Here is a 14,943-nt window from a genome sequence, read left to right as displayed (position 1 = left end):
ATTGCAGAAAGTCTCAGAACAACCAGCAAATTCCACAGAACAATCAGCACAGTCAACAACCATCTTCCTTATCTTCAAACCCCTTCCAACCTTCCCAGCAATTAACACAGAACAATGGTCACATTCAACAGCCAGTTTCCTTATCACTACCCTTCCAGGAAGCCCCACCAAACAATGGGCACATCCACAAACCAATTGCCCTTTCATCACACCCCCTCCAGCCTACAAATAGCAGCTCTCCAGCAGCCCTGGCCCCATTCAATGCACAGCAGCCAAGAAGGTCTGAGCGCCTGCTCCGGCTGCAACGCCACTGAGGATGTTCTCCGCAGCTGAGAACGAAACGTCTGGAAGGAAAACTTTCTCCAGTAGAACACGGCACTTGATCCCGAAAGATTCTACAAACCCTAATGATGTTACCAGCCGTGAAAACCTGAAATCTTTGAAATCAAAATAATTTCCTGACAGTTAGAGTGGTTCCTCAGTCAAACAGGCTTCCTCAGGAGGAAGTGGTCTCTCCTTTTTTGGAGGTTATTTAAACAGGAAGGGCCATCTGACAGTAATGCTGATTCTGTGAACTTTGACAATTATGAGAGGGAAGGGTTGCATCTGTGCTTAGTTCTCATGGCCATTTCTTATGTGCCCAGGGAAATGTTGGCCACCACTCTGGGGTCAGGAAGGACTTTTTCTCCAGGCCAGTTTGGCCAGGGATGCTGGAGGGGCTTTTTTTTTTTGCCATCTTCTGGGTATGAAACAAGTCACTGGGGAAGTATGTGGGAGGATGTATTTGTGAATTGCCTGTATTGTGCACTTTTTAGGGTTTTTAAAAACTCTTTCTTTGGAGATGTGCTCTATAAAAATTATATTCTCAGAATACAACTGAGAACATATTTTGCCTTTCTTCAGAATGACAAAAAACCTTTAAAAAGATAAACACTACCTTGAATAGTAGAAATGCTCCTCAGAGATAATCATTTCTTTTCATTTCACTTTCAAAAAGAACCTTTCTTCCACTGTTTAAACTGTTACTTTTAAGTGATATACATTGTCTCATCTAAAGCTCCAAAGCGTTTAGAATCATACATGTGTGCTATTAATCTATTATGACATTCTCTTCTAAGATGTTAAGGAGTTCCATTCTAAATGCACTTTGCAGAATTTTTAATTGACTGCCTCATGTATGATTTGTAAAAAAAAATGATTTTAAAAAACAACAGCAAACTGATGCAATGTAATTACTCTCATTGCTAAGCCCTCAAAATACAGTTATGTTGTGTATCCAACAAGGAGATTACAATACCTCAAATGCCTTAATACTAAAACTTGGAGGGGTGGCATTTGATAAGTGTTCAAACTCTGAACACTCTTATGCAGCATCACTCCAGTTTAAGCACAGTGACTTCAACAGACAGTTATGGTTATTTGCCTAATGTTGCCACTGAGTCTCTGTACCTTGCATTCAATTTCCATTTTCTTGTGGGGAAAAGTGGAAAAGTAGGGTTGCTAGCCTCCAGGTGGGCCCTGGAGATTGCCAGGAATTACAACTGATCTCCAGATTACACAAATCAGTGCCCCTGGAGAAAATGGCTGCTTTGGCAAGTAGACTTTATGGCATTATATTCAAGGTCCATTTCCCATGCAAACTCCAGGTTTCACCTCACCAAATCTTCAGGAAATTACCAAACTGGAACTGGCAACCCTAGTGAAGAATGGTTTAACATATATGTGCCTGATAGTCATGTGCCAACCAGACTACAACCCATCGTGTATATAAAGTGCTGTATAGTCACAGTCAATTTATGCCAACCCAGTAGGATTTTCAAGGCAAGATACTAACAGAGGTGGTTTGCTGTTGTCTCCCTCTTTATAGCAAGCCTCAAATTCTTTGGTGGACTCCCATCCAAATATTAACAAGGGGTAATTCTGCTTAGCTTCCAAAACCTGACAAGATCAGGCTCGCCTAGGCCACCCAGATCAGGGCATCAGACTACTGAGATGAATTCCCTTGGAGAAAATGTCTGCTTTGGAGGGTGGATTCTATGGCAATATACCGTGCTGAAGTCCCTCCTATCTCCAAACCCTGCATTCCCCAAATTCCACTCCCAATATACCTAGGAATCCCCCAATTAAAATTGACATTCTTAGCCAGGTGTCACATGCTTGAGGTTTATGTGACCTGCTCTGGTTTGTGAAATGGAGTTTTGAACAGCTAAGAAAATCACAATATTGTCCTTTCTTACATCATGAAAGGGATTTTCATTCATTATACATATAGCACTGATAACTGTTAGAGGCTGACATGCCCAAGTTAAAAAGATAATAGTAAGCCATATTTTAAAAAGTTAGGTGGTATTTAATGATATAGTTAAATAAAGAATAAAGAAAGCCAATGTAACCCATACTCGGTGTTTTGTGTCTTCATTTGATTATATGGGTATAATAGGTTAACCCCCTGCTAAACTTCAGTCACAGTTGGCCTCATGAGAGCTGATATATTTGCTAAAAAAAGAGTTAGCAAATACTTTGACTTGCTTTCAAGCACATTCCCAGCTTGAATTTTTTTTTTTAAAAAAATAACATTGGGCAGTGCTGGCCATTCAGACAGACAGCTTATTGACAGAAGGAAGAGCATTTCTTCTTCCCAGTCAGCCTTTTCCTCACTCTTCTCTAGTGTATGCTGGGAAGCAGGGAGTGGATGCTGTACTGGCACCATCCAAAGCATGCCTGGGACATATAGGGATATATAATTTTCATTTCATTTCATTTTTCATTTTATTTGATTTATATCCCGCCCTACCCCACCAAGACAGGCTCAAGGTGGCTCACAACATAATCTCTCTCTCTCTCTCTCGGCTTGGCTTCGCGAACGAAGATTTAAGAAGGGTGCAATAGTCCACGTTTGCTGCAGGCTCGCTGGTGGCTGACAAGACCAATGTGGGACAGGCAGGTCCGGCCAACATAATAATTCTAACAATAAGGTTTAAAAATTAAAATACAATAATAATTTACATAATTAAAACAACCAGTATATCAATGTATCAATCAATGTCAGTATGCTATCTTATTGTCTTCCTTCAGAATATTTCAACGCCGGTCAGTTATAAGCCAACTGGAAGAGGACTGTCTTACAGGCCTGTGGAACTGTCCAAAATCCCGCAGGGCCCTGACCTCTTCCGGTAGCTGGTTCCACCAGCAAGGGGCTGTGATTGAGAAGGCCCTGTCCCTAGTTGACTTCAGCCGGGCCTCCTTTGGCCCGGGGATTACAAGCAGATTTCGAGAGCCGGATCACAGCACTCTTTGGGGAGCATATGGGAAGAGACGGTCCCTAAGGTAAGCAGGTCCTAGGCCATATAGGGCTTTAAAGGTAATAACCAGCACCTTGTACTGCACTCGGTAAATTATTGGCAGCCAGTGCAGTCCCCGGAGCCCTGGCTGAATGTGCTCCCGTCTAGGGAGCCCTAATAACAGTTGAGCGGAGGCATTCTGCACTAGCTGCAACTTCTGGGTTCGGCACAGGGGTAGCCCCATGTAGAGGGCATTACAGTAATCCAACCTTGAGGTGACCGTTGCATGGATCACTGTTGCCAGATCGTCCTGCTCCAGGAAAGGAGCCAACTGTCTTGCCCCCCTAAGGTGAAAAAATGCGGACTTAGCAGTGGCTGCTATTTGGGCCTCCATAGTTAAGGCAGGCTCCAATAGTACTCCCAAGCTCTTGACCCTGTGTGCCATTGTCAGTGACACACCGTCAAAAACTGGTAGGGGAATTTCCCTTCCTGGACCACGGTGACCCAAGCAAAGGACCTCTGTCTTCGATGGATTTAGTTTCAACCTACTCAGCCTGAGCCATCTAGCCATGGCTTGTAATGCCAGGTCCAGGTTTTCTGGAACACAGTCAGGCCAGCCGTCCATGAGTAGATAGAGCTGGGTGTCATCAGCGTACTGGTGGCAACCCAGCCCATACCTCCGGGCAATCTGGGCAAGGGGGCGCATGTAGATGTTAAACAACATCAGGGAAAGAACTGCTCCCTGAGGCACCCTGCAGTCAAGCGTGTGCCTTCGGGACAATTCACCCCCAATCGCCACCCTTTGTCCCCAACCATCAAGGAAAGAGGAGAGCCATTGTAGGGCCAACCCCTGAATCCCCGCGTTGTTAAGATGGCAAGTCAGCAACTGATGGTCGACCGTATCGAACGCTGCCGATAGGTTCAACAACATCAGCACTGCCGAGCCGCCTCGATCCAGATGCCGCTGGAGATTATCCATCAGAGCGACCAGCACTGTCTCTGTCCCATGACCCAGACGAAAGCCGGACTGATGGGGATCGAGAACGGAAGCATCCTCCAGAAAACTCTGCAACTGCAACGCCACTGCCCTCTCAATGAGTTTACCCAAAAAGGGTAATGACAAGGTTTTCCACAGTGGTAGGGAATATAGACAAAGTTCATTATTTGTATTTGGAACCTTATTAATCTAGATTTACCTGAAGTATGCACATTCTCTAATACTGTGAACCTTTCAAATATAAACTACTACTGGGAGTAGTTGGAAACCTTCAGACCTGAGAATTATTCTGGTGTCTCTTTGTCTAGTTCAGTTTCCATGGGTAGCAGCAGGGCTTTTTTGGTAGAAAAAGCCCTGCAGGAACTCAGTTGCATATTAGGCCACACCCCCTGATGTCACCATTGTTTCACATAGGGCTTTTTGTAGAAAAAGCCCTGCAATAATTCATTTACATATTAGGCCACACCCCCTGACACCAAGCCAGTTGGAACTGGTATTCCATACCACTGTGGAGAACCTTGTCATTATATTTTACTTTATTCCCGAAAAAGAGTGGTAAAGCTGCAGTACTGCAGTCGAAGCCCTCTGCTCATGACTGGAGTTCGATCCCAGCGGAAGCTGGTTCAGGTAGCCGGCTCCAGGTTGGCTCAGCCTTCCATCCTTCCGAGGCCGGTAAAATGAGTACCCAGCTTGCTAGGGGGAAAGTGTAGATGACTGAGGAAGGCAATGGCAAACCACCCCGTAAAAAGTCTGCTGTGAAAACATTGTAAAAGCAATGTCACCCCAGAGTCGAAAATGACTTGTGCGTGCACAGGGGACTACCTTTACCTTTTATATTCCCTAATGTACATTCTTGCTCAAAAAGAAAAGCCCTGGGTAGCAGGAATAAGGAAAGAGAAATATTCAACCAGGACTTTTTTTGAGCAGGAATGCACAGGAACGCAGTTCCAGCTGGCTTGGTGTCAGGTGATGTGGCCTAATATGCAAATGAATTCCTGCAGGGCTTTTTCTACAAAGAAAGCCCTGCATTCAGCAATTACTTGTCTGACAGGGTTCTCTCCACTTAGAGCAGTAAGCTATCTTTTCATCAAATGGGATCATGCAGCTGTATTTCTTTATAACAGTTGGTATATTCGTTAGTATGCAGTGGCTGGAAACCAGCAATGCACAAGTGGAAACATTATAGTACAGTTTCACTTGCACTAAATCTTGTGAAATACCTAGCATTTCATCCTGTATATACAGTATATTACTGCCCAGAAATTGATGGTGCAAGATCTTGAGCAACTGGAAATGCATGTGACAATGCAGTAAGTCTGATATACTGCAAGCAGCTACTGCAATTTTATTCTTGCTTTACTGCTTATGCAAGGGCTCCCTAGTACAAGATGAAATTTTAAAATTGCTTTGAGCCATTTAAGCCAGTTGAATGGCAGGGAGCTCCCAACTGTTCATCTGTTTCTCCTGAAGACTAGAAAGTAGGGGTAAACTCCTGCTTTCTGATCTTCACAAACCCTCATGAACCACCACAAATTGCATCAAAATTTGTGATAGTTCATTCCAATTCTTCAGTTCACCAACTCTGGCTTTTGAATCCTGAACAGGCCAAGTGTGGCAAACTTTGGTTCACCAGTCAGATCATGACTATCCCTATGCAGAAGCAAATGGTTTCTTTGTGCCTGCTAACAGGTGTGCAGGGTATAAGAGGAAGAGGACAGAACCAGAAGTTGGCCCATAACCATGGCAGTATTTTATGTTGAAGTTATATCATATTAAGAAGCACCCATAATTTCTGTATTAAATTCCTATATGCAGTAGGCTCAGTCAAGTTTTTAAAATGACAAAAGAAACACATTGATTTTTTAAAATATCTCGAATTGCTTAAGCCCTGTTCATGTTATAATGAACACAGATACATCCTGAATGTGCATGCATTCCTCTATAAGAAAAACAGCCAACACTTTGCATACACTTTGGAAATAAAAGGTGGGCCAGTACCCAGCTGTCCTTGCACTGAATATAACATGAGAATCAATCAGGATATGTGTATAGAAAAATCAAGTGTACATTGTACATGGATTGTATACATGCATTCACTCTAACTTGTGACCAGAACTTTAAGCATGATGGTAGAACTAAATGGTTCATGTGGGAAAAATCTGGAGCTCCACCAATTTGGGGGAGTGAAGCAGTTGCTATTAATGGTGCACCCACTTACTGCTCCTCATCTGAGCCAGCCCTGATTGTTACTATTTAACATTATTTAAATAAAATTAGCAACAAGAAGAGTGAGCAAGACTTAAGAGCTACCCGAGACAGCTTGTTATATTGTGTTTTGATTGCACCCTGTAAGTATCTCTGATAGGTTTTATCCTTTAGGCTGGTTTTAGACAACCGTGAATGTGCTTTCAAAATATAACAAAATTATATATATATATATATATATATATATATATATATATATATATATATATACACACACACACACACACAAACACACACACATACATATCTTGTCAATAAAGGTCTTGTTTTTTTCTCTGTTCTTGCCAAAACACTAGTTTAAAGCTGAGAAATAGAAAAAAGGGAGAAGCGTTGAAATCAATCTGGTGTTTGTCATTTTCTGCCATATGTTATTTAGTCCACAAAATAAGATAGCCAGAAAAAGATTTTTAAAAATGTATGTTAGGTATCTTTCAACAGGCTGGATGTCAAAAATAAAATAAAGGAAGGAGGGATGAAAGATTACCATGATTTCAAGGTCTGTATTGGCCATGGGATGTCAAGCTGCACCCTTGACATTGTCAGAAGGATAAAAAAAAGGGTAGCCAGCCAATCTTTCTTTTTAAAAAATGTTCTTCCCAAAATGCTAAGAGTACAACCCAGTCTTAGCTTCACCATGTACCCATTTATGGTTCTCTCTCCAACGGGTGTTTGGCCAAATCAGAGGAAAAAATAGAGGCAGAGATTGTCCTATACCCTCATACATGTACAAACATTATAGCCATTCACTGTGACACTTCTGCAGAGAAAGGAGGAAAATATGTTAGTTGGTTTTATGGGAATGTAGGCATTAGGGTGGAGGAAAATAGTCAGAGACAGTGCCCCTGTAGAAAATTGCTGCTTTGACATCATCTCCCCAACAGGAACAGCAACATGCCTGTCAGCTAGGAAAAAAATGCAGAAATAAATGAATCTAGGTTAAGGGCATGTTTGACAAGATTTAATGTTTGTAAGTAGATCCCCATGTGTTCCACATTAAAGTGAAGGTGGAGGAAAATGTAACTCAATACCTCATGTGTGTGCTTTGCAAGGAAATAAAATGGATTTTTTTCTCCTTTCTGTATGTAATTTGTAGAATTGACTCCTTGGATGGGGACCATGGTGTGTATCAGAGAACTGTATCAGTATTGGATGGTGAAAGGGAAATTTAGATTCAAAAATATGTTTTGCCTTTCATTGTTACAGTAACAGGGAGCCTTTCTTATATCTTTCTGAAATCTGAGGCTAAAAATTGGCAAAGATGAACAATAAGATGCCGGACAGATGTTGGAAATGTAAAAAACATGAAGGTTCTTTCTACCATATGGGGTGGACTTGTGAAAGAGCAAAAAAGTATTGGCAGATGATTCAGCAAGAAATTTCTAAGATCTTGGGATATGAATTCAAGAAAGTTGCAGAGACTTTTCTATTGAGATTACAAATGGAAAAATTTCCAAAAGAAGATAGAACTGTAATTTGGTACTTGCTTTCAGCTGCTAGGACATTATATGAGCAGTTGTGCAAGCAAGAAAAAATACCAGAGAAATGGGATTGGATTATAAAAGTTATGACATGGAGTGAAATGGACAAACAAAGTAATGGAAGCTGTTAAAGGTAAGAAAGACTCCTTTAAACGGTGAAAAACCAGTCCAAGTGAGATTAATGAAAGGGAACACAGACTGTAGCAAATCAAATGCAAGACTGTGATCAGGCAGGCAAAGAGGGACTATGAGGAGCATATTGCAAAAAACATAAAGACCAACAATAAAAATTTCTTCAAATATATTAGAAGTAGGAAACCAGCCAGGGAGGCAGTGGGGCCCTTGGATGACCATGGGGTAAAAGGATTACTGAAGGAGGATGGGGAAATGGCTGAGAAGCTGAATGCATTTTTTGCCTCCGTCTTCACTGTGGAAGATGAGAACTTTTTGCCCACCCCTGAACCACTAATGTTGGAAGGGGTGTTGAAAGACCTGAGTCAGATTGAGGTGACAAAAGAGGAGGTCCTACAACTAATAGACAAATTAAAAACTAATAAGTCACCGGGTCCAGATGGCATACATCCGAGAGTTCTGAAAGAACTCAAAGTTGAACTTGTGGATCTTCTAACAAAAATCTGTAATATTTCATTGAAATCTGCCTCCGTTCCTGAGGACTGGAAGGTAGCAAATGTCACCCCCATCTTTAAAAAGGGTTCCAGAGGAGATCCGGGAAATTACAGGCCAGTCAGTCTGACTTCAATACTGGGGAAGTTGGTAGAAACCATTATCAAGGACAGAATGAGTAGGCACATTGATGAACACGAGTTATTGAGGAAGACTCAGCATGGGTTCTGTAAGGGAAGATCTTGCCTCACTAACCTGTTACATTTCTTTGAGGGGGTGAACAAACAGGGTGTGAACTGGCAGAGACTGACCATGAGAAAGATCTTGGGGTCGTGGTAGATAATTCACTGAAAATGTCAAGACAGTGTGCGTTTGCAATAAAAAAGGCCAACGCCATGCTGGGAATTATTAGGAAGGGAATTGAAAACAAATCAGCCAGTATCATAATGCCCCTGTATAAATCGATGGTGCGGTCTCATTTGGAGTACTGTGTGCAGTTCTGGTCGCCGCACCTCCAAAAGGATATTATAGCATTGGAGAAAGTCCAGAAAAGGGCAACTAGAATGATTAAAGAGCTGGAACACTTTCCCTATGAAGAAAGGTTGAAACGCTTAGGGCTCTTTAGCTTGGAGAAACGTCGATTGCGGGGTGACATGATAGAGGTTTATAAGATAATGCATGGGATGGAGAAAGTAGAGAAAGAAATACTTTTCTCCCTTTCTCACAATACAAGAACTCGTGGGCATTCCATGAAATTGCTGAGCAGAAAGGTTAAAACGGATAAAAGGAAGTACTTCTTCACCCAAAGGGTGATTAACATGTGGAATTCACTGCCACAGGAGGTGGTGGCGGCCACAAGCATAGCCACCTTCAAGAGGAGGTTAGATAAAAATATGGAGCAGAGGTCCATCAGTGGCTATTAGCCACAGTGTGTGTGTATGTGTGTGTGTGTGTGTATATATATATATGTATATATACTGTATATATATATTTGGCCGCTGTGTGACACAGAATGTTGGACTGGATGGGCCATTGGCCTGATCTAACATGGCTTCTCTTATGTTCTTATGGACAAATTAACAAGAATATTAAGAGACTATGATTTAGAAGTTTTTAAGATGGAGTGGAAAAAATTTAGAAGATATGTAGAAAAAGAGTGGAAAATAAAAGGACATTAGACAATTTTTGATAATGATTAAGTTTTAAATAGAAGAAGAATATAATTTTTTTGTTTTATTAGTTAAGGGTACCTTTAAATATTTGCATTTTAAGTAAATAACACCGGTGGGAGTCAAGTAACGGGGGAGGGGTAGGTAGAAAGTAATATATGGGTTAGATAAAAGAAGTTTTTAAAGATGTAAGAAATAGATTTATTACCATATGTTACCAATAACATTGTTTTAACCAACGAAATCTGAGGCTAAATGACAACTTTTAGTCAGGTCATGGTGCCAAAACTTGGGAACTCTCTCTCAGGGAGGTTCATCTGTCTCCCTCTATAGTCTTCCAACAGTAGGTGAAGATTTGTTTGTATTATTTAGAATATCCCCAATAACTGTTGGATCTCCTCCCTTGTTGTGTTATGTGTCTTTGCTATGTGTATATGCTTTTATATGCTATGTGTATGTTTGTTATGTGTATATGCTTTTATTTACTTTTTAATTGTATGTATTTTATTTTAAAGGCTTTCATGTTGAAATGTTTTAATTTTTTATGTTTACCACTGTAGAAACCATATTTGGGTGGAAAGATGGCACAGAAATGTTTTAAATAAATAAAATGGAGAAGAAAGCAAACAGGCGGATAAGTACAAACTTAACAATCAAAAGTTTATTTTGTATATAACCAGCATAATCTTTATGTTTAAATCACAGTAACATTGTAGGTACCATCATAGTACAAAAGTTTAAAGGGTTTAAAAGTTTTATTGACTTATCTGCAATGTTTACATTAAGAACATTAAGAACACAATTCAAAAACACTCATATAGAACCTAGACCTCACTTTATCTTTGCAAATTTTAAGAGCTATGGCTAAAAATTTATTTATTTATTTATTTATTTATTTATTTATTCTATAATTTATATCCCGCCCTTCCCACAAAGTGGCTCAGGGCGGCTCACAACAACGACAAAACAATAAACAAGGTACAAAGTTAATACATTTAAAAGTCAAAACATTAAAAAAACCTAAAAACCTTAAAATCTTAACATTAAAACTATCCAGTATATTTCACTAAAATCTGATAAGCTACATTTATCTAGTCGGCATAAGCTAACCGGAAGAGGGTTGTCTTACAGGCCCTGCGGAACTGAGTAAGATCCCGCAGGGCCCTCACCTCTTCCGGCAGCTGGTTCCACCATGTAGGGGCCATTGTAGAAAAGGCCCTGTCTCTGGTTGTCTTGAGACGGACTTCCTTGGGCCCGGGGATGGTGAGAAGGTTTTGAGTCCCGGACCTCAGTACTCTCTGGGGAACGTGTGGGGAGAGACGGTCCTTCAGGTAGGCAGGTCCCAGGCCATATAGGGCTTTAAAGGTAATGACCAGCACCTTGTACCGGACTCGGTATGTTATTGGAAGCCAGTGCAGAGCCCGAAGGCCCGGCCGGATGTGCCCCCACCTTGGGAGGCCCAATAACAGCCGGGCCGCGGCATTCTGCACCAGCTGCAATTTCTGGGTCCGGCACAGGGGCAGCCCCATGTAGAGGGCATTGCAGTAATCCAATCTCGACGTGACCGTAGCATGGATCACTGTTGCTAGGTCGTCGCGGTCCAGGAAGGGGGCCAACTGCCTTGCCCGTCTAAGATGAAAGAACGCGGACTTGGCAGTGGTTGCTATCTGAGCCTCCATCTTTAGGGACAGCTCCAACAGCACCCCCAGGCTCTTGACCCTGTCCGCCGCCGTCAGCGGCGCACCGTCAAAAGTCGGCAGGGGGATTTCCCCCTCCGATCCACGACGGCCCAAACAGAGGACCTCTGTCTTCGCAGGATTCAGTCTCAGTCCACTCAGTCTGAGCCACTCAGCCACGGCCTGCAATGCCCGATCTAGATTTTCTGGGGCGGAGACAGGTCGGTCGTCCATAAGTAGATAGAGCTGGGTGTCATCAGCATACTGGTGACACCCCAGCCCATACCTTCGGGCAATCTGGGCAAGAGGTCGCATATAGATGTTAAATAACATCGGGGAGAGAACCGCTCCCTGGGGCACTCCACAATTAAGTGTGTGCCTCCGGGATAGCTCCCCCCCAATCACGACCCTTTGTCCCCGACCTTCAAGGAAAGAGGAAAGCCACTGCAAGGCCAGCCCCTGAATCCCAGTGTCGGCGAGGCGGCAAGTCAGTAACCGATGGTCGACCGTATCGAACGCCGCCGATAGGTCCAACAACATCAGCACTGCCAAGCCACCCCGATCCAGATGCCGTTGAAGGTCATCCACTAGGGCAACCAACACCGTCTCCATCCCATGACCTGGGCGGAAGCCGGACTGGAATGGATCAAGGATGGAAGCGTCCTCCAGGAAAGTCTGTAGCTGCCTCGCCACTGCCCTCTCAATAAGTTTGCCTAGAAAAGGCAAGTTTGAGACCGGCCTATAATGTGCCAATTGGGCCGGGTCTAAAGATGGTTTTTTTAGGAGGGGACGGACCACAGCCTCTTTAAGCGGCGCTGGAAAAAGCCCTTACGTCAGGGATTTAGCACAGTTCTGCAGATTAGGGTCAACTTCCACATCTGAAAACCCATGAAACCTCTTTAATATAGGATGGATGATCTTTTCTCTATGTCTCAGGAATGTCTCCAGTTGAATTGATGTAAGTGAAGAGAACAGCCAAAAGAGGGGCCCACCAGGTTACATTCTCAATCAATAGTTCCAGTGGAATAAAGTGTACGCCTGGTGCTTTGCCCTTCTTAAGCTTTCCTGACCGCATTGGTAGACTTGGTTTTTTTGGCCACTGTGTAACACAGAGTGTTGGCCTGGATGGGCCACTGGCCTAATCCAACATGGTTTCTCTTATGTTCTTATGCTTTTAGGGACTCTATCTCCAGGACTGACACTGGTAGCCAAAATGGTAACTTCTCTTGTTTCTGAGATAGTGATGGCAAATGATTTTCAGAGTATTGTTTACAGAAAAATTCCTCCTAATTCTCTGCTGTAATATGTGAGCTTAATTCAGTGTCCTTGAATCAAAGCACATCTCTGTTTTATTGTTGTCAAAGAGGTGCCCATTCGGAGTAATGTGTTCTTTGAAATGTAAACTGTTGCTAATTTCCTAAAGTCCATTCAAAATTGGGATATGCCAATGGAAGGTTGCCAAGTCATGTAGTGTGTTACCTGTTTCTCTAATAATGCATGTTCTGTATAATTTGCTTATATCACCAAAAGTGTAAACCCCCATGTAAATCTTGTATTCCTTGGAGAACTCTTGGGTGCCTTCTGGGTCCGTTCTCCCTAGATTTAATTAATATGAATAACTCTATTAGTCTTTCCTACTTGCAGTACTCCTTGTGAGTTCCTTGATTGGGCCAGGGGGCACACCCAACCACAGGTTGCATGGGGCAAAAGGGAAGGGGAAGGAATGGGGGAGAGCTTGGGTTCAGAGCAAGGAAGTGCCCATACTATGCCAGCCACCACCTGAAGCACCTAAGCAAGTTCCCCTCTGTTGTGTCCTAGGCTTAAATGGGAGAACTGTTACTTTTGGAGGGAACTGTTACTTTTGGAGGGAAGCTGAACAAGTCAAAGCTTGTACTCCACACCAGGGTTCCAGAGAAGGCCTAAGCGTGCCCAATCAGGGGAAGGATTGAAACATAAGTAGCCAATCAACATCTAGGCTCATACTGTACCCTGATAGGCCCTTAGGGCCCTGTAAATAGCCAATCCATGTAGATAGTTAAGGACCAATCAGAAGGGGGCAAGAATTGTATAAAAGAGCGGGAAGTTTGAATAGAGCTCAGTCTGTGTGTGTGTTCCTGAAGTAAAGCTTGCTGAAATCACTCTCCGACTCTGGTCTCTTACTGCGCCAACCCCAGTACTTTACACTGGCGACGAAGGTGGGATGCCAGTAAGAACCAGCAACAGAACCAGGAACACGGAAAGGCGGCTAAATCCAAGCCATCTGGGTCCGCACCTCCGCTCTGCGCACACCCCATCTCGCAAGCCGTCCAGACACGCTGCCAAGAATGGAGGCTCCAGCCAACCTCCTACAGCCCTTTAGCATCGATCGCCCCGAGCTGTGGGACTCGTGGGTCGAAGGCTTCCAGTCATACCTGACCTTCCGGAAGATTACAGAGACTACCATGCAGAGAGCTCTGCTTATCAGTACGTGTGGCACGGAGACCGTGGACTTAGCCAGGGCTCTTCTCCAACCCAGGAAGCTCTCAGAGACGCCGGTGGACGACATCATCAGCGCTCTGGAGAAGTATTTCCAGCCCCAGCCAACCAAGCTCACCCGGCACTGGGACTTCTGACAAAGGACACAGAAGGCAGGCAAAACCACACTGGCGTTCTTGACAAGCCTGCGCCGGGTGGCAAGCCGATGCAGTTTCGCAGACCTCAACGAAGCCCTTCTCGACCAGTTTGTATGGGGCTTGAGGGACGAAAAACTAGTACAGAAACTCCTGTCCCTCTCCGAGTGCGACCTAACAAAGGGAATCGATGTGGCCACCAGCTGGGAGAAGGGCAGATCAGCAGAGCCACGGCTGACAAGACAGGCTGCGGCACACCAGATCAACCCTGAACCATCTACAGAGGACTCAGACGAGGACAAAGCTCTACAAACCGGCTATCGTTCAGCAGGAAGGAAGACCACCCATGTCCCACAGGGCATGAGGCACAAGACACTACCTGCATGTGCAAGTTGCGGGGGCCAGCACGAGCGGAAGACCTGCCGATTCCGGAATGCCACCTGTCGACTCTGCAACAAGGAAGGCCACATCGCCTGCGCCTGCAGATCCAAATCCCGAGCACGCGTCCTGCAAAGATCTGCGCACTCCGAAGGCCAGCCAGACTTCGAGACCGACGCTCTCCACGCCCACCCATACCTGGTACAGTACCTACCCTCGCCAGTCAGGCCCCCCAAAATCCGGGTCAATGTAGGGATCGGGGGGGTGCCCTGCCAAATGGAGGTGGACTCTGGGTCAGCATCATCTATTATAGCGGCAGAGACATTTTTTAAAATTCCCACCAGGCTGAGGCCTCGTCTCAGGGACCCGGGGTTTACCTTAGTGGACTTCCAGAAGAATAAGGTGCCTATCTTGGGAGTGGGCCCGGTCCCAGTCCAATACAAGGGGTTCAAGGGCCAGCTACAAG

The sequence above is a fragment of the Heteronotia binoei genome, chromosome 4 (assembly GCF_032191835.1).
Source record: "Heteronotia binoei isolate CCM8104 ecotype False Entrance Well chromosome 4, APGP_CSIRO_Hbin_v1, whole genome shotgun sequence".
Classification (NCBI taxonomy): Eukaryota; Metazoa; Chordata; class Lepidosauria; order Squamata; family Gekkonidae; genus Heteronotia; species Heteronotia binoei.
This window is presented reverse-complemented; position numbering follows the sequence as displayed.